This window comes from Procambarus clarkii, chromosome 55, assembly GCF_040958095.1.
Source record: "Procambarus clarkii isolate CNS0578487 chromosome 55, FALCON_Pclarkii_2.0, whole genome shotgun sequence".
Lineage (NCBI taxonomy): Eukaryota > Metazoa > Arthropoda > Malacostraca > Decapoda > Cambaridae > Procambarus > Procambarus clarkii.
In genome coordinates, this window is record NC_091204.1 from 20,517,870 (window position 1) to 20,540,868 (window position 22,999).

The following is a 22,999-nucleotide window of genomic DNA, read 5'->3' on the forward strand; positions in this document are numbered from 1 at the left end:
GATGAACTGTGAACGCAGGTATTTGTTCAGTTTCAAACACAAGGGAGAAGCATGCTGCCTGGAGGAGGAAGAGAAGCTGTGAGCGCCATTCCCGATGCTGTATGCTAACCGATGCTGTGTGCTAACCAATGCTGTGTGCTAAACGATGCTGTGTGCTAACCGATGCTGTGTGCTACCCAAGCTGTGCTGAAGAAACTGTACTGAGGAATCTGCCGACGTTGTGTACGAAACGACGCTTTGATGTGTACAAAACCTGATGTTTTGGTTACGAAACGACGCTTCGTGCTACAAAATTCATCACACTGAACCGACTGCTGTACCGACTGCTGTACGAACTGCTGCACCAACTGCTGTACCAACTGCTGCTGTACCAACTGCTGTGCCAACTGCTGTGCTGCTGCTGTGAGTAGGAACAACACATGTACACAAGGGCTAGGTAAGAAGTCAGTTGCTGCTATATTGTGCACTGTTGTGAACTTTTGCATTAAAATGCTTGTGTGCTTTGCAAAATTAAAGTAATTACAGTGAATTCTTGACTAACATATTCAGTGCAGTAAGTGTTTAATATTCTGAGGAACATTTAAGTGATAAGTTACATTTATTCAGTAAAAATGGCAAATATACCTCAGTTTCCTGCATTTGATCCTGACTGCGACCAGACAAACCTGTCACAGAGGTGGGTCAAATGGCTTAAAAGGTTTGAAAATTTGTTGATAGTTTCTGACATCAAAAGTGCTGAAAGAAAGCGTGCCTTTCTACTTCATTATGCAGGTGATAGAGTTTGTGACATCTTTGACACACTGAAAGACACTGGTGGTGCCAAAGATTATGACACTGCCAAAGCCAAACTAACAGAGCATTTCAAACCAAGGCAAAATACTGCTATGGAAATTATGCATTTCAGGAGAGCAAAACAACTCTAATGAAACTGTGGATCAATACCACACACGTCTGCAGGGTTTAGCACCCCATTGTGAGTTTGCTGATGTTGACAAAGAAATCAAACAGCAAATAATTGAATCATGCACATCTACACGTCTTCGTCGAAGAGCTCTAGAACTTGTTGATGACAGTTCTCTTACCAAGATACTGGATATGGCTCGTCGAATGGAAGATGCTGCACGTGATGCTCGTGTCATGGAGTGCAGTGCAAATAACGGTTCTGCCACTGTTACTAACAGTGATGAGGTACGTAAGGTTCAGGGAGGACACCGTGATCAAGAAGATATCATGGCAAACCTATCAGTAAATTTAGCAGAGAACCACGTCACAACTGGGGTCAAGGAACAAGGCTCAGGCAGTCTCAACGACCCACATCAGAGGGTGTCAACAATAAATGTTACAATTGTGGAGGAGACTACCCACACCAAGATAATGTTTGTCCTGCTCAAGGTAAGAAGTGCTTATGAGTGTGGAAAACTAGGTCATTTTGGTGCTATGTGTCGTTCTGCACTTAAGAAACCACAGTCAATGAATAAAAGCACTACGAGGATCAGGTCATAGGGGTCGAGGTGGTAAACACAATATTGCACCTCATATCCAGAATGTTAATAATGTACAAGACAACATTTCATTACAACCAGTCTCAGATGACAGTGAATGTGATTATACTTATGGAGTACAAGCAATCACAGAATGGAATGATCTTCCAAACAACCCAGAGACATGTGTATACATTGCTGGTATTTGTCTCAAAGTTCTCATTGACACTGATCAAACATTGATACCATTGCTGAGTGCCACTATGAAAAATTTAAAAAAGTTCCCAAAGCTTAAACTATAATGGCAAAGCCACTGCCTATGCTTCGAAGTTAGCCTTGCCAGTGATTGGAACTTTCACTGCAGAGATTAAGTCAAAGAATGCAATGCTCATTACTACATTCCATGTTGTTAGGAATGCAAAGGAGTCTTTACTCAGTTACAAGACTTCAACCAAATTGGGGCTACTTCAGCTTTCTAATGCTGTAGCAGTGGAATCTGCAAACAATGTTGATGGAATTGTTGCTGAATTTTCTGATCGATTTAAATCCATAGGTTGTTATACTGATAGCAAAGTACATCTGCATATCAACCCAGATGTAATTCCAGTTGCCCAACCACATCGCCGATAACCATTCCATACTCGCAAGAAAGTCGATGCCGAACTGGATAGGCTGATGGAACTAGATATCATTGAACCAGTAACAGGCCCAACACCATGGGTAAGCCCAATTGTCACTCCACCAAAGCCGAAGAATCCAGATGAGATACGCATTTGTGTGGACATGCGTGTTCCCAACAAGGCAATAATGCGTGAACGCCATCCTACACCCACTGTAGATGATATGATCTACCGCTTGAATGGTGCAACTGTATTCAGCAAGTTAGATTTAAACAAGGGCTATCATCAGCTTGAACTTGATGATGAGTCGCTTCATCACAACGTTTACGACACATCGAGGTCTGTATAGGTACAAGCGCCTGAGTTTTGGTATTAACAGTGCTGCCGAGGTATTCCAGCACATCATCAGCCAGGTATTGCAAGATATACCTAATGCTGACAAAATGTCTGATGACATCATTGTTTATGGCCGTACCCAAGCTGAACACGACAGCTCTTCGTGCAACATTGCAACGCTTACGAGAAAAGAATTTGACGCCAAGCCGAGCAAAGTGCGAGTTCAATCAACATAAAATTGAATTCTTTGGACATGTACTTAGTGACAAAGGTCTGTCTCCAGATCCTAAGAAAGTTGCAGATATCAAGAATGCTGCACCTCCTTCAACGTCCACTGAAGTACATAGTTTTCTGGGAATGGCAAACTACTGTTCTCGCTTCATTCCAGATTTTGCTATCATTACGAAGCCTCTACGTGAGCTCCTGAAGAAAAATGCATCATGGTACTGGAGCGATATCGAGCAAAATGCATTTGATGCTGTGAAAGATGCACTAGTAGAGAATGCGACTGCTGCATACTTTGATCCATCAATGGACACTGAGTTAACGGTGGATGCTAGTCCTGTTGGATTAGGTGCTGTTTTAGCCCAACACAAACCTGGTCAACCAGAGTCCAGAGTAGTAATTGCCTACGCCAGCCGTTCTCACAGATGTTGAGCAACGATACAGTCAGACAGAGAAGGAAGCTCTTGCTCTTGTATGGGGCTGTGAACACTTCAATGTGTATCTGCTTGGTGCGCCCTTCACCACGATAGTCACTGACCACAAACCGTTGGAGACCATCTTCAATAATCCAAAGTCCAAACCACCAGCTCGCATTGAGAGATGGGCTCTTCGTCTGCAACCATACAACTTTACGGTGAAATACAAGCCGGGTGCAGGCAATCCCGCTGATTACATCAGTCGACATCCTGCAAACAGTTTCACCATCACCAAGCATCAGCAAGTTGCCGAGGAATATGTACACTCTGTAACCTGTGATGCAGTCCCTAAGGCTCTTACTCTTGATGAAATCCGTACTGCAACCCTAGAGGACCCAACTCTGCAAGCAACGGTGGATGCATTGACTAAGAAAAAGTTTCCACGCATCCCACCCTCAGGAGTTGACCAAGATGCATTCAAAGCACTTGAACGCATCCAGACAGAATTAAGTGTTACGCAACAACGCGACACTGCTGCGAGGTACTCGTATCGTTATTCCAGCTGTTCTCCAGCAACGTGCTCTGAAGCTTGCACATCAAGGACACCAAGGTCTTGTTGGGACCAAACAGCTGCTACGAGAAAAGGTGTGGTTTCCTGGCATTGATCGTCAAGCAAAGGATATGCATGATGCCTGTGTCCCTTGCCAAGCTGCAGTGGATACTTAAAGACCAACACCTCTACAACCTTCACCACTACCTGCTGCACCATGGACGGAAGTATCGATGGACTTCTGCGGACCACTACCAACTGGAGAGTACTTGATGGTAGTCATTGATGATCACTCACGTTATCCAGAAGTAGAAATCATCAATTCCACATCTGCAAAGGCCGTCATCCCGAAACTTGACAAGATCTTTTCAAACTTTGGCATTCCTGAAGTTGTCAAGACGGACAATGGACCGCCATTCAATGGACAAGACTTTGTCAACTTTGCTGAGCATATTGGATTCAAACACCGCCGTGTGATGCCACTACATCCTCAAGCAAATGGAGAAGTTGAGAGATTCATGCAACCTCTCATGAAAGCGGTACGCTGTGCTCATGCCGAAGGACGATCCTGGGAACAAGCTATGTATGCTTTTCTCAGGAACTACCGTGCAACACCGCATGGAACACTGGGCAAGTCACCTGGTGAACTTTTATTTGGACGTCCTATGAGAATCGCACTACCCGTCATGCCAGCCAAGGTAACGGATAAACGTCTCGCTCAGAAGGATGCACTAGCCAAGGGCAAAATGAAAATTGCTCACGATCAACGTGCAAAGGAACAGTTCATAAAGGTTGGAGACACTGTTCTCGTTAAAAAGAAAAAGAGGGAAAGTTAGATATGCCGTATGATACAAAACCATATAAAGTGATTAGTGTAAAAGGAACTATGGTAACAGCTAGTAATAGAGATCATAGTATAACACGTAATATGGCTTATTTCAAAGTGATTCCAACTAGTGTAGAAAATGATGAAGTGCAAAGTCGTGCAAAAGAAAAAGAAAAAAATAGTTATAACCCGACAAACAATTCATCAAGGGATGTTACTGCATTTAAGGACTCTCGTCCTAAACGTCATGTTAAACGCCCTACACGATTTGATGATTAATTGTGTTCCTATGTAATGAAAAGTATTTACTTATTGTGCTAAACTAAATTTAATATTGTTTGAATAATGCAGATATCTCATTCAATATTTTGTAACTTTGTAGTACAGTTTCTTTCATGTTTGTTTAACATTGCATATGTATTTTTAACATTGAAATCCTTTGTGGAAAAGATTAAGTTGTTTAAATTCTTTGTGTGCTTAATTAATGTTAAATGTATGCAGTATCTCTTGATATGTTAATAACTTACTTTGTGTCAATAACTTTGCTTTGTGCTACAAGTATGGTAGACATCCTGTATTCATTCTTTTTAAAGAAAAGGAGGGATGTCATGTTCACAGAAAATGGTACCATCCGTTTTCTATGTGCGGCGGCTGGGACGCCAGAGAGAAGGAAGGTAAACAAGAGAGCGTACAGGACGCCCGCCAAGCTTGGTAGCTACGAGTCATGTAATCATATTAAGTATTAAAGTCAGTAACCAAGTCATGACTTTACATCAACCCTACAGCCAAGACTTCCTCAGTAACACACAAACACCACAGTTAGGAGTGTTGAAAATTCGTTACCAAAGTTCACTTTCTCCAGGTGCAGATATATGGAATTGTAGTGCAACTAACTAAGCTTTGCATGATGAGGATGATAGATTCTTCTGCGCATTCAAAGAGTGACGTTTTGTCAGTGTGAAGGTTACACTAATCTTCATCTTTTTGAAGTAGTAAATTAATACTTGAAAAATCCTTTAGGATTGGTTTGAGAAATGAAACTAGCTTATTGGCAGGATCAAGACTTTGAAAATTGTTGCCTTGGAACATATTTATAGCAAAAACGAAGCGGATAGGACTTTTATACATTACATTATAAAAACAAAATCGGTTAACATTAGTAGCCCGACTTCCTTTCCAATTAGCCAGTGTCGCAAGTACCAAAATTAAAAACTTAAAAGGAATGATGGGGGGATAGTGCCAAGCCATACTATATAGCACTGGGAAAGGGAAGGGGGGGGGGGGGTCAGGATAAGGCTTTGGGATGGGACGGGGGAAAGGAATGGTGCCCAACCACTTGGACGGTCGATAGTGCCGTTAGTATTTGTAGACGGCAAGTCTGCTAGTACGTCTGCCAAGATGAGTGCACGTCCCTCTAGCTCCCAACAGGGAAGGGAAATGCCTCTTGTGCTGTGTAAATCTTGTGTAGTTCTAGAGTCGGTTGAGATCGACCATATGGTCGTTTTGGTGCTAGTCTCCGGAGTGGTGGGGGTGGAGGCAGCGTGACTTGTGTCCGGGGCTATGATGGGGTTCAGACAGTTGGCTAGGAACATCATGTAGTTCCGTGACGAATCGTAGATTGTCTGGTCTGGCAAGCCTCTCTGCTAGTCGAATAAGACCAGGGATAATGTCTGCACGTGATGCCACGTGCTGTGAAGGTGCTGATTGGTCCTGGGAGGAGGGGGGGGGGGGTGTGCAGTGTAGGCCGGGGTGATCTGTTGGGAGCCAATGTTTAGTGCAGCTGGTAGGGTCGTAGTCTGCATCTGGCTTACTGAAGGCTCGAACTGGTCAGGACTAAAGTCGCAGCGACTTGCTTCTTGGTGGACGGCGGCGTTGGAGGGAGGGGGGAGGCTTCACTTCTTGATCGGTTCTCCTTGACGGGTGGTTGATCTGTCCCCTCCCTCCAACGCAGGGAGCCGGTCGGCCGAGCGGACAGCACGCTGTATTTGTGGTCCTGGGTTCGATCCCAGGCGCCGGCGAGAAACAATGGGCAGAGTTTTTCACCTTGTGCCCCTGTTACCTAGCAGTAAAATAGGTACCTGGGAGTTGGTCATCTGTCACGGGCTGCTTCCTGGGGGTGGAGGCCTGGTCGAGGACCGGGCCGCGGGGACACTAAAGCCCCGAAATCATCTAGTGATAACCTCAAGATAACCTCCCGCTCCGCAGCCATTTGCTGCAATTGGGCCGCCGCCTTTTCATGGTTTCTCCCGCGGACGAGCCTGGATCGTGACAAGCCTGGCGGGAATTTTGGCTTCTGCTATGGTGGTGGTGCCATATTAGGTGCTTCTACCTAATCTGCACAGTAAAATAACTAAAGAGGTTGGTGGCGGCGGTGTGCTGTTCTCCAGTTCACGCCTTGGTGTTGGTACAGTCATTGTAGTTCACAGTACTGGAGTACGAGTTGCACTTAGCAGATTGTTCTGGATACTTGAAGTGCTCATAGCTGAAGCATTCTCGCGTTGTAGACTCCGTGGCGATCTGGTTTGTGTAAGATTCTAAAGCACTTGAAACCGTTCTTCACTGCTTCCTGGGTCTGCTCTGTTTCGAAGATCATCGTAGATAGTGACAGTTTTGATGTAGTTGTCTTTCAGAGTAAAGTTTTCTTCATTCACTTGCCACACTGAAGAGTACTTCGCCCGCTAACTAGCGTTTCAGCCTATTCACATCATTTTTTTTGTCCCGGCAATGATTTGTCTGGGTGGAATCGGCGAGAAGTTCGCCTCCAGTAGTGGGACCTGGCGTTCCGGATCCAGGATAGTCTTTAGGTCCGCTTTTGTTGCCACAATTAGTGGCCTCATTACCATGCTTATGGACATCAACTGACCCTACTGACGTATCCTTGTCAATGGCTGCTGCAATTTCGCGATCATGGCACTTGTAGACTCCGATGAGTCGCACTTTCACTGTCATGTTCTTTGGCAATGACGGTCTGTTACCCTGGGTCCAGTCCTCTTGTTGTTCTTGACCTAATCCGGTCGCCACTATTCCCGACTACCGATGCACCAGTAGTGATGCCTTCTATGGTGTTATGGCCAAGTGTCCTTTGTCCTGATCCTGAGAACTGGAGTTAATAGAAGTGTTCATCTGGATGTTATTCCTCGTAACTCCTCCATACCCTCAAGGAGTGGCTATTGGGACTGTTTACATTAGTTCATTATTCATAGCTTGTATTAATTAGCTTAGGTTTAAAATTGATTATCCTTGGAGTAGAGGCACTATGGGGTCACCATAGCCCGTGTTACTTGGAGCTTTTTGTTCCAGGTAGCGCATCTTTAACAATAATAATAATAATCCTTCGAAGTAAAGAATTTGTCGGAGAAAGTATCTGGTATTTATTAGAACCCCTTGAACTACTACTCTTCTAGTTCTAATTACTTTCATAAATTGTTCACTCCTTACTATCAGTCCTATCATCATTTTTTCCAACATTGGTTTGCTACAACACTACATCCAGCCATGATTAAACATGGCTTTTGTCTTCAATTCTGATAGTTTTCGCCCTGTTTCAGCAATAAACTTAGCTGCATGTTTTAAAAGGTAATAGAAAACCGGAAGGCGATTGTATACTATCTCTTACTCTATTCTTACAAACGCCTTCAAAAATTGTATTGGGGTAATTGAAAAGGGCTTGTATCAAATACATTATGACCCTCTTAATAAGAGGGCTATATCGTAATCTCGACTATTTTCTTACCGTGATTATAAGTGCTTTGTGAGCTTTATCGATGAAAGATGGATAACTTAAATACAAAAACAAACATTTTAAGTTCGCGTTATAGGTAAGACTGGTCACAAATCTTGCACGCTCTTAAATAAGCGGTGTACTCGATGGTCTTTAACAGACTTAGAATGAGTCCGTACTTTTTTTTTTTGGGGGGGGGGGGGTGTTAAAAGTCTGTTGACCAAACCGCGCACTAGAAATTTGAGACGAAGACGTTGAAATGATCGTTACTTCTACCTACAATGCAGTCTTAATACTTAACCATGGAAAAAGTTAGTAAGTAATGGTCCACTGGCTTAAGAGCATTGCAATCTACTTCTAGAAATCGTCAAATATTGCAAAAAAAACATATTTGAATTCTGGGACCTTTCCGTCAATTATTTGTGGGCGAATTGGGAAGGCAAGTCAGAGGTTAGACTTTGTTGAATAACTTAAAATTCCTTAGTTCTTTTGAAGCGTTTTTAAGCTAGGAACAACGGATGTAAGAAGGCAGCCTTCCCTGTGGATAGCTACCATATAGATGAAAGGCATCTCGGGCAGCTTAGCAGAAATCGGAATGTTAAATCATTCCCAACACTAAAGTGTAACCTCGTGCTGATCTTCCCGATTCAAATCAATTGAATTTAACTTGTAATTGGGATATGCGGGGGGGGGGGGGGAGGAATCATACACTATACACTATACACTACCATCGCAGCAAATTTTCTTCATTATAATTTATTCATAATGATATTAACTACCCTTTTCTGCTTTCATAACACTTCGCATATTTTTAGATCGTTAGCTTTAATTTACTTTTTTTTTGTGGTAAACACAGCCTTAAAAACAATCGTCATTAAGATTGGCAAAAAACGCATGAACAGAACTCGAACAGTATAACACACACAGTCGTATAATACACACAAAGGTTTACCCAGGCTTATGTTTCCAAAGTCATAAAGCCCCAGAGCACTATAAACCAACACTAACAAGGCAAGAAACGCTTGAACAAAAAATAAGAACAGTATAACATCACACAAATAAAAGCTGTACAGTACACAAAATGAAAACATTAACACAGAATACCGGACCACAGGGAACCGGCAGACCAAGAGCAAAAAAGATATATGCGGGAACTTGGAATATGGCTTTTTTAATGCATAGTACAGAAAAGATAATACAATAAACCCTACAAAGCAAACTCAAAATACAGCACAAACCACCAAAAGAAAATTCGGGAAAAGTACACATGATACGGAAACATGCACAGCAATTTCCCACGGCACATAAACAAATAAACTCAAAGAACCACATACAATTAATCACAATTAATCACGTGACCACGCGATCACTGTGGTCGCTACATGTAATTGGCAGTATCCAGCACGGAGCCCTTCACCACGGTGGAATACAGGGGGGCGGCTGCGCAGAAACGACCATAAACACAAGTACTTGTGTATATACACTAATCCATGTTGTAAATGTGTAACACTCCCTTGGGACAACAAAAAACGTCTATAATCTTCTAGCCCGGAAAGTCCTTCGTACAACGGATTTCTTCCCCGAGCCTATCTTAGGGGTACTCATGCCGACGAGTCCACTTTTCTCGGTAAATCATGGGTCAGTCCTCCACAATATAAAGTGTCAAAACATTACCTCGAAACTCATCACACATGCTGCCTGGCTTCTTGTAAAAGCTTAGTCTAACAAGCCTTAAGTTGGATGACACTGACAGTAATTTCATCTAGTAAAAAACTGGGCCACCCTGGGATACGTCGGTCCAATCAAATAACTCTGGTTACCACAGACAATTAAGTCTCCACCGAATAGGCCCTACTTACTACTTGCTAAAAGTAGTGTTCAGGACTGCCCTTGATGATCACTTTAGGTGAACTGCCTCTTGTCCAATTTACCTCCTGCATCACTTCAGAGGAATAAAAAATTATATAGAGACGGAAACTACAAAAGTGTTCAGATCACAGCTTTATACTGGGGAACACGCAATGGAGGGAGGGTGGGGGCAGGTTCTGGTGCACTCTACAGATGGCATCGACACACACACTGGAATACGGTATTCATTATAATGCCAAAAATATTTTTTTTTTAAACCCTTGTCTCGGTTTGCTGCATCGGGAACTCTTCATTTTCCCCAGATAATCAAATAGAAGCTGCCTGTGGGCCACATATTAGGGATCTTTACTCCTGCTGCCTGTCTTCACAATGCTGGTCCAGATATGTTCTAGTGAGACGGAGCAAGATTGAGGACAGAATTTAACTTTTAATACCTAATCTCCGGAACAGGTTCGGTGTGTTAGGACAAGTTTATATTTGAGGTGCGATAGGAATGCCAGTTGGAACAATGGAAAAACACGATATTAAGTTTAAAACTAGAGAATACTTGTGTTATTTACAATAATATACTTAGGGATTCCACCCCGGGTATCCCAAGGTACTAGTCCTTGGGGCTCACCGTCCCTCGAGCTTCGTCGTTGATTGGGAGTCGTAGACTTGCGTTGACGAACCATCTCTGTGCACTCCATAGACTTAAAGGCTCAGAGTATGGCCTTTTCCCGGGTTCACGTAAGGCCCTCACCCGCAAGGATTCCGCAAATGCTTTTTATTAATGCTTGCAGGCTCTGGTGGTGGGTCTCTGGCACAAAGACCAAGTTGACAGCGAAGGCCAGTGTAGAGATCCTCTTGCTCCTCGACTTCACCCCTGCACAGTCCTTCTTGGCCTCTGTAATTGCCTTGTCGATCATTAGACTGAAGGGGGTTATGGGGTCGCCCTGTTCCGCGTCGTGTGATCAGGATTGCCTCTGATTTCTGACTGATGCCGGTCGAGGCCTCGTCGTATCCCGACATGATGCATGTCCTAAAAGGCTCTGGCATGCACTACATGGCCCTAGAAATGGCTAGATGGATGATGCTATCGAACACCTTCTCCATGTCCAGGAACGCGAGGTGCGTGCAGTGACGCAACGCCCAAGCTGTAGCCAGTAAGGCGTACAGCAGGTTTTCTGAACAATCAATCGGAAGGAATGCCTCTTCTAATGCTTAACGATGCGCACGTCCTTGGAGAATCTGCTTCCCAATAGCTTACCACGATGGTGCGGCGACTTCGTCAGTTATGGGGCAATAGTGTTTGCATTCTGGGGGGTTGGGAATCTTTGGGATCAGCACCTGGTTCTGTGAAATGGTTGGGCAGGGGATGGGGGCAAGGACCAGCTTAAGAGCCACGGGTTGTAGAGCTGTTAGCACTTACGTTTATGTAATTGACAAAAGGTTGATCGAAAATGATTTAAGAAACGATAAATTTGTCTTCATATACGGGTTTGCATCATTTATCGTGTATATAATGAATTTTTACCATTAAACGGGAAGTTCTTAAACGGGTCATAATTTAGAAGTTCAATTTCAAACTTTGACTGGATATGAAAAGCCTAAATAGAAAAGGTGGAAGAAATGCAACTTTATAAATAGACGAATTATATGAATTTTCAAAATTACTACACTAAAATTGACTGATAAGTGTCATAGAAATATCACAATAGCATATAAAAATTCGATATTCATTATCCAATATCTTGGTTTTACTAAAGTTTTGTCCTCCCCAAAAATTATACAATGTTTAAATGTTCTGAAAACCAATAAATGGACTTGAATAAAATAAATCATTGTAGACATAAACTATACATAAGGTGTAAGTTTCATGTAAATAGAATAGTAGTAGTCACCTTGTAGTTGTAAATTACTTGAACAAAATAGTTTAAATGTCACCTGTAGCTGAGGTTGATACAGATTTCTTTAGAAATTGCAACACCTACATATAGGCATGCGTCCAGTAAGGTTATTTATTAACATCTTTATTGAAATCGTCAGATTAGGCAAAATTGTTATTTTGTCAGTCTTGTTAAAGTGAGGATAATGCTGGTATTCACTGTCACACAGGACAGAGGGTCACACGCAAGACAATAGGTAAACTGTAGGCTGAAGTACATGTATATCATAGTTACAATCAGTTTTAATGTATGAATGTGAAAACAATTCTATTGTGCACTGTTACACAAAGGCAGGGATGGTTTTAAGTGATGCAGCTTCGAAGAAATTTTATGCATTTCCTTAAAATGGACAAACAAATTTTGGATAAATTGTTAGGATGTCCAGAACAAGTCAATGGAGGTTAGTTGGTGGTACAATAGATTAAGAGGTTTAAAGTTTCTTCACTGTTTCACATTCAACAAAAGTGTTCTAGTGAATGCATTAACGGTTTATCACAGAATTTACGATCTGAATATTCTGGTTGTGGCTCAGCGTTACTAACTGCCAGATTTGTTTATAACCAGGGAGAATTAGTGTATAGACAATCACATTGCCTGGTCCGGTTACTGTGCTGACCATACAAATACCTATTACAAAAGTTTTCATAGTTTCTAATAATGCAGCTTTTAGAGGTCTGGTCATTTCTTAAGACTTCTAAATCTGAATTTCTTGTATGTTTTTAATAATTGCATTAGATAATCCAAAGTCAAAAGCAATGCCTTCATTCCTGCAAGAATCATAGCCAATCGATCTACAAAGTCATGTTTTCCAACTCCAACATGGGATGGGATCTACACAAATTATATGAGTTATCATTGGGGGAAAAATTACATTAATACATTAAAATCTACTTCAGACATACATTGCGATAGGTTATTTAAGGACTGCAGATAACTTTATCACAGAATATCACTCCACCACCATTGAGCTAAAGGTACTCTGTGCCTAGATGTACTCAATAGCTCTGTCGTGTTTGCCCAGTTCAATCTGTGTACTAGACATGATCATTTCATTCCCTTTATATACTGCACATGCACAATCTGTTCTACCAGTGCCTAACTGCAGAGCCATGAGTAAAGGCATAGGAATCAGTTGGTTTGAGATCTTGAAGCACGGTGTGAAAGTTCCACAAGTCGCCTGATTAATTTTTTTTAATTTATGTAATCAATATATAACTCTCAAACATACTATAAAACAAAATGCAAACCTATTAGAATTGATTCGAAAATTTCGAACCCATCGGAAACGTAGAGAAAATGCACGCATGTGTCCCTCCAGCCGTAGCTTATCCTCACGGGTTCGGGGAGTCACCCACCATCTCCTAAATCAGCCACTGGGGAAGTGGTACCCCAAGATGACGTCCGGTAAACTTAGCCAGAGTCCACGCACCCTTGTTGCTTCTGGGTCTCGAGTAGACTTCCCTCGTGTCCCATGTCCATGTCCAGGGGTGATCATTAGCAACCTCTTCCCGTGCTCTTGGATCGCGTACGTCCAGGTTAGGGCTCTTGACGGCGTGGCCAAAGCGTTAGCTCTCACTTCGACAGCATGAGCGAACTCTTCCCCCCCCCCCCCCCCCCCCCCCCTCTCAACATGTGGGTGCTGGACGAGATCCACCCAAGGCACGAGGGAACCTCGCACGAGGACCTCTGTCTAGCACCATCGGCCGTGCGGTAGAGCCGCTCTCGCCATGTCCGAAAGCACTCTGCTCTGTTGGTTACTGGCTCACCGCTAATAAAGGCCGGGCCGATCCACCGACGCATCTTATCCTGAATAGCCAACAGATCACTGAAACGACTGTTCTTATGCAGCCGGATTGACGAGACAAACTCGGGCATCCCCCAAGACCACCGTCCTTCCAGTCGGTGTAGAAGAACGCATTCGGGGTGTCGTGCGGAAGACGGAGCCAGCTACGAATAGCCTTCCTCATCCTCCGGTCGATTCTCGCTAGCCGAGTCTTAAACACTGTACCCAGAATCAGACGATGGTTAATTTTAGTAACAAGGTGGTGCTTCAGCACGTATAACGTCTGCTGGGGTTTGAGGGGGGGCTTGCGGGAATGTTAACAATCCCCTCCTCAAACAGCCATAGAGGCCCCTGCCACCGGCACCAACGAGAATACCAAAGTACTTATACTCGTCACTGATGCCAATAGAATCCATGGCTGCGCCCCCGACGTGGAATCTCGTTTGCGACGCGAGATACCACTTCTTGCGCTTTCCATCGATCTGTAAGCTCGGTGAACGGCACTTTCCCGCGTTGACCCTCGGGCCAGCGCCACTCAAGGTATCTCACATAACGTCTATTAACGCCTGAAGGCCGGCTGGCGTCTCTGCTGCCACAACCAAATCGTCAGCAAACGCTAGTACTGACGCCCTTTCCTCCACCAGAAGAATCCCCAACTTCTTCGCATTGGTGATTGCCTCGTCAATCACAAAGTTGAAAAGAAACGGGGACATGGGATCTCCGTTTAACTCCCCTAGTCACAGGGATTGCTCTAGATTTTTCCTTCTGGCTGGAAATGAGTCGAGGCGCCATCATAGCCCGACATAAGTCCCTAAGAGGCTTAGGGACTTCCTTGCGCTCCATGGCACGATCTATGGCCGCATGGGAAACGCTATCAAAAGCTGTCAAGGAATGCAAGGTGCGCCGGATGTTTCTGTGCGCGGGCCTCGGCCAGAAGAGCATCTAGGATCGCCAGGTTTTCAGCGCATCCATCCACAGGGATGAACGCCTTCTGCCTCCCGTCGATCCTGATTGCTTGAGAAACTCGGCTGTTCATGATCTTTTGGAACAGCCGCACTATCATAGAAGACATGGTAATGGGGCGATAGTGTGAGGGGGTTTCTGGCCTAGGAATCTTGGGTATCGGCACAGTTTTGCACGCACGGAAAGGACGTGGCAGGGAACGGCTAGCTAGCCACAGATTGAACAGTTTAGTGAGCACCCTGAGTGGTATGGACCCGAGACGACGCGTAGTTATCCCGTCGGGACCGGGTGCAGAGACCTTACTTGTCCGTAGAGCGGTCTGGACGTCCATAGGTTATATGGGCTCTAACAGGTGCTGAATGGCAGGACCAGAGCCGCGCTCAATAGGCCGGTTGTCCGGCAGCGAGGGCCTGGAAAAGAGGTTCCCCCAAAACTCCGAGGCGATTCGGCTCCACCTCGGAGGGTGTAACCCTCCAGTCTCCGGAGAGGACATGCGCCGCTGCCGAAGATCTTTTCTTATTATAAAGGCTTTAGCACAGATTATACTGTGCCCTGTGCTCCCTCTACCTCCCTGAGGTAGACCAAGTAGGTTGGTCAGATCCCATCAAATATCATGCGTTGTAATTGATGGCCGTCACTGTGATGTAGACTATTGCATGACCAAAAAATATATATTTTTTTTTTTGGGGGGGGGGGAGGGGGGGAGAGTTTCCAAACTTGGTGTAGGCTAATTTGGATTCTGAATCGTCCCTCCAGATACCTCATGGTTTTTTTCACTACAAGGTTGTAGTAGATCTTCCAGACTTGAGTCATGTGCTTGCTCGGTTTCTGGAAATGTACAACAGTCTTATCGTGGTCTTCCCATTTGCAATGTCTTGGTAGAAATTCCATGTCTTTGATTTTAGGGCGGTGCACGTGCACTGGCTTCTCGTCAGTGGACGTTGCATGGAACAGTCAGGACAGGCAGGCATCTCATGTTTCCAGTCAGTGTTGTCCCTGATGGCTTCAGAATGGTATTGTCAGTTTTCCTTCTCCTTTGACCAGTGGCATTCGTGTTACCTTTTGACTCTCTCACTTAGCTACGCAACTTTCAGAAGTCAGCTGTCTATGTTGCAAGTCTCTTGCTAAAGTGATTTATACACTGTCTTTTCCACATTTTCTTCTCCACATGGTCCAGCACCGTTGTTAATTCCACATAATTTTTTTGCATGAAAGTCACTATTACCCACGATGGTCGTATACTTGAATTTTATGCTCGCCCTTCTGTGCATCAGAGCTGCTGGGACCACATTGGGGACAATGGCGGCTGAAAAATTGACCATAATAACGTTTTCATAAGATAGTTTGTACCACGTCGTTTCCAGAACCATGTAGTACTTTCATAAATTTAAGTTGACGAGGAATGTAAGTGTTAAGGCATTCTCTATGGCTGGTGTAAATGCTAATCACGTTAAAAACAAAAAGGTTGACTGCTTGGCGGTTGTCTCCTGTGGTAAAGTGAAAGGGAAAAAACACAAATCTTATAAATAATGAACTTTAATTTACTTTAAACAAAATATAATCACTTGGCTATGTACAGTGCGGATCAAAATATATACAAAGACAAAACGCAATATAAAATAAAATAATGATACTCTACAATAAGCAAGACAAATTAGTTAAAGGTGCTGAGAATAGTGGGCTGGCTGAAACTTCTACTAATATACAGGACGTATGCTTAGATAGAAGCGTCAGCTCGAGAGCACAAGAACATTCAGAGGCAAACTGCTCATGCGAAACTATATATATAATGATGCAGATGGTGCTGGAGTCGCGTGAAGTTGTCGATTCACAAATGGGGAGTGTTGATTTGACGTGGTCATTTGGTGATCGACGAGGTGGTGCACCGACAGTGAGGAGGGGAGGGGATGAGGAGTGAGAGTAGGGTAGTGTATACCCCCTGTAGAGATGTCTATTATTACACTTGTATACTATTCTTGAATGTGGTATCATAATGTTGCAGAAGTATAGAAGTAATGCAATGTAGAAAGGAGCAGGCTAAATCTCTTGAAAGAGATTACCGTCACAATAGTATATGTAAAATAGAATATTAGTCACCTTGTTGTAAATTAATTACTTGAACAAAATGAAGTTTAGGATTATGCCACCTGAGGTTGATATAGACAGATTTTTATCGAAATTGCCACACCTACATAAAGGCATGCGTCCAGTAAGGTTGTTTATTAACATCTTTGACAAAACTAATTAAAATTTTGCCTAATCTGAGGATTTGTCTTATTAATAGTAGAGAATAATGCTGGTAATCACTGTCAGACAGGACAGTCAATAGTAAATGCCTATAGTCATGCCTATAGTCAATGCACGAATTCTCCCTGGCTGTATCTCGCTGCCTGCTCCGGTTACTGTGCTGACCGTACAAATACCTATTACAAAAGTCGTCATTGCTTTTAATACTGCAGATTTCAGAGGTCTGGTCATTTCTTAGGACTTCTAAATCTGAATTTCTTTTGATTCTAATAATTGCATTAGATAATCCAAAGTCATAAGCAATGCCTTCATTCCTGCAAGCATCATAGCCAATCAATCTACAAAGTCATGTTTTCACTCCAACATTGGATGGGATCTACACAAATTTTATAAGTTATCATTGGGGAAAAATTACATTAATATATTACAAGCTACTTCAGACATACATTGCGATAGGTTATTTAAGGACTGCAGAGCACTCGCAGAATATCGCTCCACCACCGTTGAGCTTAAGGTACTCGGTAGCTAGATATACCAAATAACTGTCGTGCTTGCCCAGTTGTTCAATCTGTGTACTAGACATGATCATTTCGTTCCTTTTATATACTGCAAATACACAACCTGTTCTACCAGTACCTAACTGCAGTCATGAGTAAAGGCATAGGATTCAGTTGGTTTGAGATTTTGACGCAAGGTGTGAAAGTTCCATGAAGTTTCTAGATTTAAATTTTAATTTTTGTAATAAAAATATAACTCTAAAACGTACTATAAAACATAATGTAAACCTATTAGAATTGGTCAATGTGGGTCCTGAGTGGCACCATGAGGACTAATATTGCAGACTAATAGGCACCAGCCCCATAGCCAGGATCTTCAGGAGCCTTCCTCGGCTTGGCGGTGTATGTTGTTGATTGCTGCATAAACTTGTTCATGTTGAAGTACCAATCTGGGATGTCATTGAGGCAGATCAAGGAGGCTGGTCAGATCCCATCAAATACTAGGCGTTGTAATTGACGGCCTTGACTGTATGATGAAGTCGACCATTGCACGACGAACAAATGTTTTGGGAGTTTTCAAACTCGGTGGTGTAGACTAATTTGGATTCTGAATCTTTCCTCCAGACACCTCCATGGTTTTCTTTCACTACAAAAGTTGTATTAGATCTTCTAGACTTCAGTCATGTGCTTGCTCGGTAGCTGAAAATGTACAGCCATCTTGTTATCGTGGAGTCTTCCTATTTACAATTTCTTGGTAGAAATGTCATGTCTTTGCTTTTAGGCCAGTGCACGTGCACTGGCTTTTCATCAGTGGACGTTGCATGGAACAGTCAGGCATCCCTAACTTGTTTCCAGTCAGTGTTGTCCCTGATGGCTTTGATGTGTACCTGGTGACATCAGAATGGTATTGTCAGTTTTCCTTTTCCTTTGACCCGTGGCATTCGTCTTCCCTTTTGACTCTCACTTCGACAGCTAACTTCTGCAAGTTGCGTAGCTGTGTTGCAAGTCTCGTGCTAAAGTGATTTATACACTCTGCTTTTTTCCACATTTTCTTCTCCACATGGTCCAGCACCATTGTTCATTCCACATTTTTTTATGCTAGTCGCCATCGCCCACGAAGGCTACCTGAATTTTATGCTCGCTCTTCTGCGCATCAGAGCTGCTGGGACCACATTGGGGACAATGGCGGCTGAAAAATTTACCATAATAACGTTTTCATAAGATGCGGTTTGTACAACGGCGTTGCCAGAACCATGTAGTATTTATAAATTTCAGTATTTTAAGATTTTTCGAAGTTATAGCCCTTTTAACCGCGCTGTTACGGCCCTATTAGGTCGCAACTGGGTTCTTTCTCTCATGTTAATAGAGTAAGGGTATCCGGCCCCAAGTTAGTAGTGGCTTTCAAGGGGTGTGTTCCGTAACGCAAGTAAATTAAAGGGGAAGGGATAAAACTGCACTAAACTTAAATATATAATTATTCCACCACCATAAATAAGTATATAAACAGTCACACGCGATTACTATTATTACACTTGTGTACAATGACTTCTTCCGAAGACTCGGGAGGTTTCACGGTGCTCAACGATGCTTAGCCCTGGTTCTCTTGTGGCCTTACGATGAATCCTTAATTCCCTTAAATGAGTCTACCCTGGCCACAGGCCAGCCAAATCAGTCCCACTGGGTGCGCCGTCTTGGAGGCCTTCAACCCCAAATCCAGTTTGTAGCTGGCAGGTTCCAATCAGCTCTGCTGCATAGGCCACTCCACGACCGGTACTAGGGTTGCGAGCCCTAGGCAGGAGCCTCGTGATTCCACAGATCACTCTTCTCACCACAACACCCCAGTGGCTAGTCTTCTCCACCAGTCAGCCCCGGGTACGACAATTCCTGAACTGCCACGTCACAGGCAGTTTAACACAAGTGTTCATCCGGGGGGCGACTCAGCTTCTGCAGCAAACTCGTGGAAATACTTCGGCTGCCTTGAGTAGACTGATCCACCGTCCGATTCAGCAGTCCCAGGTCGACTCTGTAATCAGACACGTCATCAGTACTAGTTACACTCTAGGGCACCTAACTTACAGGCTTAGACACAAACGCCCACCGATCCACTCCATAGATGGCGTTGCTGTCTAAGCGCCACCTCACCAGAGGTCAGCAGCGGCTATGTTACGTGCTGATCAGGACGGGAAACCAGCCCCTGTGGCCGGTTTATCCTGTCCTCGCTAGATGGCGTCGTCCATTTGGATGGGGTTTCGGGAGCCGACCAAGAGATGGCGCGGTCGTCACAGCTCCGTGCTCGGACGCTGTGCTCGGGTCCGTAACACGCGCAATATATATAGATTTCGGTAACAAAACCGAAACCGCGCAATACATTAATAGCCGTTTGTGTTTAGCGCCTTAAGGAGACCGATGGTAATACCGTCGGGGCCAGGAGCATAAATTATGGTATACTTCTGTGCAGTAAGAATCTTATGATGTTATTGGCTTCCCAAGGTCTGTGTGTCGGGGTAAAGGGCAGAGTGTCTGGATCGGATGTCCTAGACAACTTTCCCTCCCAGAATTGAAGGAGCTTATCTGGAGCAACCAATGAGGGTGTCGCCTTAGTTTCCGGAGAGAATGTGCCAGCCACCTCAGTGGTTAGTTTCGAACAGGCGCTGGCACTACTCTCTCCATGCCTTTTGGTTCATTAGTAGTTTGAATCCACATTCTACGGAATCTCTCTAAAAATTGTCACCAGTGGCGATGTGACGGTCAGCTAGTGTGAAAAGATGGTATCTGACTAATCTTAACTTCACGATTGGACATGGTAATCTTTGTGAAAGGAACCTGTGACAGTCTATTACTTTGGATGCATATAGTTTTCATGGCTTGAAGTGTAGTCTTGTGAAGATGTTTGTGTTGAGGTCAGTCGTGCAAGTTATGGTGAATAAGATGACTCCCCACATTGCAGTTAGTGGCGTAAATAAGTTGCAGAAATGATTGTGCTTTACCAATATTTTAAGACCTCGTTGCTTGAGAAAACATCTTCCCCCCCCCCCTCCCCTCTTTCCTCAGACGCGAAGATCTGTTGGGAATGAACGTTTCCAGTGTTCCTAGTGTTGGGCATAAACACTGGGAACGTTGGAGGCGTGGTGTATGTATGAGATACAGGACAAGATGCCCTTCGGGTAAGCTGGGAAGTGGGTGTAGCTGAAGAATAGCCGGTGAGAGGACACGACGGAGGGATGGAGCCAGGGCTCAACAGTTGCATGGCAGATCTGAGGCTCTCGACAACCAGGCCAGCTAGGCAGGGAGGCCGGGTCTTGTGTGGGGAGGGGGGCGATGGGAAGAGGACAGCTCTACTCTAGTCGGTCTCTTTTTAAGCTTAAGTCTTCGGTGTTGGTCTTCCCGGTGGCGGATATGGAATACATCTATTCCAAACGAGCAAAATTAGGCCCCCCATCCCCCTAAGGAGGGGGGAGGGGAAAGGAGGGAAAGAAGGCGGCTGCCTTCAGCGTATGATGGCTATTTTTCATTAATTTTGCGTTGTTTAACTCGCTGATGTTTGCATCCCTCAATTGCTGGTCGGGGTTTAGGCCGTCTGATGCGTCGATGAATTTAATCTTCGCTCTGCTGCTAGGGTCGGGAGTCTTCCCGTTTTGCCAGGTTGCATAGGTCCCTCCGGGTGAATTTTTTTGAATTGTTGCCGCCGAAGGCGGCTAGTTTATTGTGCACCCCATACTCATCCTGTGAGCGGTAGTGCAAAAGCATTACAGAGGGCGCACAAGGTCTTTATCAGACCTCATCTTTGATTATGTAATAAACAATTTCTTCAATCCTTCACACCTTATAGATACAATGTCAGCTAGTTACAGAGAGTGCTATTGCAAGAGCTACATATTTACAATAAGTCATCATACATTAATGGTAGGTCTTGTCGTTAATACATAATAGTTTGGCCAATGGGGATATTACAGTGTCATAGGGGAGCTTCTGTTTATTATTAGTCCTCACAATACACTACTTGTTTCTGAATCTCATGTCGTTCATCTACTGGAAGCAAAATGTGGGTACAGTGCAAGGATTTCAGGTAATTTATCCATGGTAATAAGATAGGTTGCCATTTCATACAGAGTGAGCTTAGATTTATCTCTAAAAGGCTCAATTTTACAACAATCAAAGATATAGTGTTCGAGTGTGTCCCTGCCTATGTCCACACACTTTACACTTTACTTCATCTAGATCCCTATACAAGCCGAACTGCCATGATGATGAATCCGCGGATTAATCTCGCCTGTAGTGTATCCTTGACTGGGAATACACTACGCTCTCCTGGCGTAGTGTGTCCTTTTTCGACCCCCATTTCAACCTGCGTCGAAAACCAAGAGCTAAAAACGTCCCCTTCAGAAGAGGCAGAGATGACCCGTGTGGCACGTTCTTGCTTTGCGATTAGGGCACGGGAGACGCCCGACCACCGACTATTCATATTGTCAACTGGGGAGCAACATCAGAGCACGTCCGCCCCCCCTCTGGCGACCAGCCAGCCAATTTCAATCTTAAATAAGTAGCACCATGGTTTAAGATGGTTTTTAGAGAATTTTTAGACTTTTGAAAACATAAGCGAAAATGCCCTCAATGTCTAATGGGGCTGGAGAATTCTTGAACCCACGTTCCTCGAAAGAGACACGAAAATTTACACAATTTAAACACGGTTGTGCCCATCGTAGGTCTCGTTTGATTTGAAGATACTCTCCGTGGATCAGAGGGACGTCTCTCATAACGTGATTACACTTAGTTTCTTGACGTCTCCCTCTCCCTGTTGTCGTGGGGGTGAGGTAAGGAAGGCAAGTGCCTCCTTGAACTAGTTGATACGCTTGCTTTAACTCGTACATGTCAATTCCTTAATATAGTTTTAGATCTCAATGTGGTTTACCTTTTTAAACTGTTCACTGATAAAAATAAAACTAGGTATTGGTTCACCTAAATTTCTACATGGTTAACTTCGATTCCAGTTTGTACAGAATCTTTCCAGCTCGTCAGTACAGCTGTTAAATCTCAAATCACTTGGTTTAAATATAAACTAAAGAGGTTCGTCTTCATTTCAGTTAATGATGCGAACGCTGTGGTCCTGAACTCTACAAGGCCACCTCTTTAATCTGCTGTAGTCATGACTTTATTCTCGTCAGACTTCTCAACTAGGCACCTGTTGGGCAAGCCTTCTCAACTTTCCTCCAGCTTCACAACGGGGTGAGGGCCTATAGTTTCCCGTAGGTCCAATGTAAATAACTAGTTGTGAAATCTGATTTGTAAACATTTTTTTTTAATTAAATTTAAAATAATTTCTTGGTGTTTTTTCTAACAAGCACGATTTACTAACACATTCATTCGAATAGAACAGGGTATCATTGTCATATCGCCATTAATTTCACCAGCTACGAATATTGGAAATTCTTAAAACATGTCTCTGGACTTTAAGCACGAGAAACATTTCTCATGAACCAACTTGATTATCAGTAGTAAAATAGATTAAATAAAAAAAATCCACTTTTGGTGAAACGTCT

General features: G+C 43.7%; 1 long non-coding RNA gene across 7 annotated transcripts in view; it reads left to right on the top strand.

The window, feature by feature from the left end:
- The window catches only part of LOC123754981 (uncharacterized), a 372,841-nt gene that overhangs the window by 241,847 nt on the left and 107,995 nt on the right, over positions 1-22,999 (top strand). For all 7 annotated transcript variants that reach the window (XR_011222968.1, XR_011222967.1, XR_011222971.1 and 4 more), the window contains one exon: positions 22,544-22,685. This is a non-coding gene — a long non-coding RNA (uncharacterized lncRNA). The remainder of the gene's footprint in view (positions 1-22,543; positions 22,686-22,999) is intronic.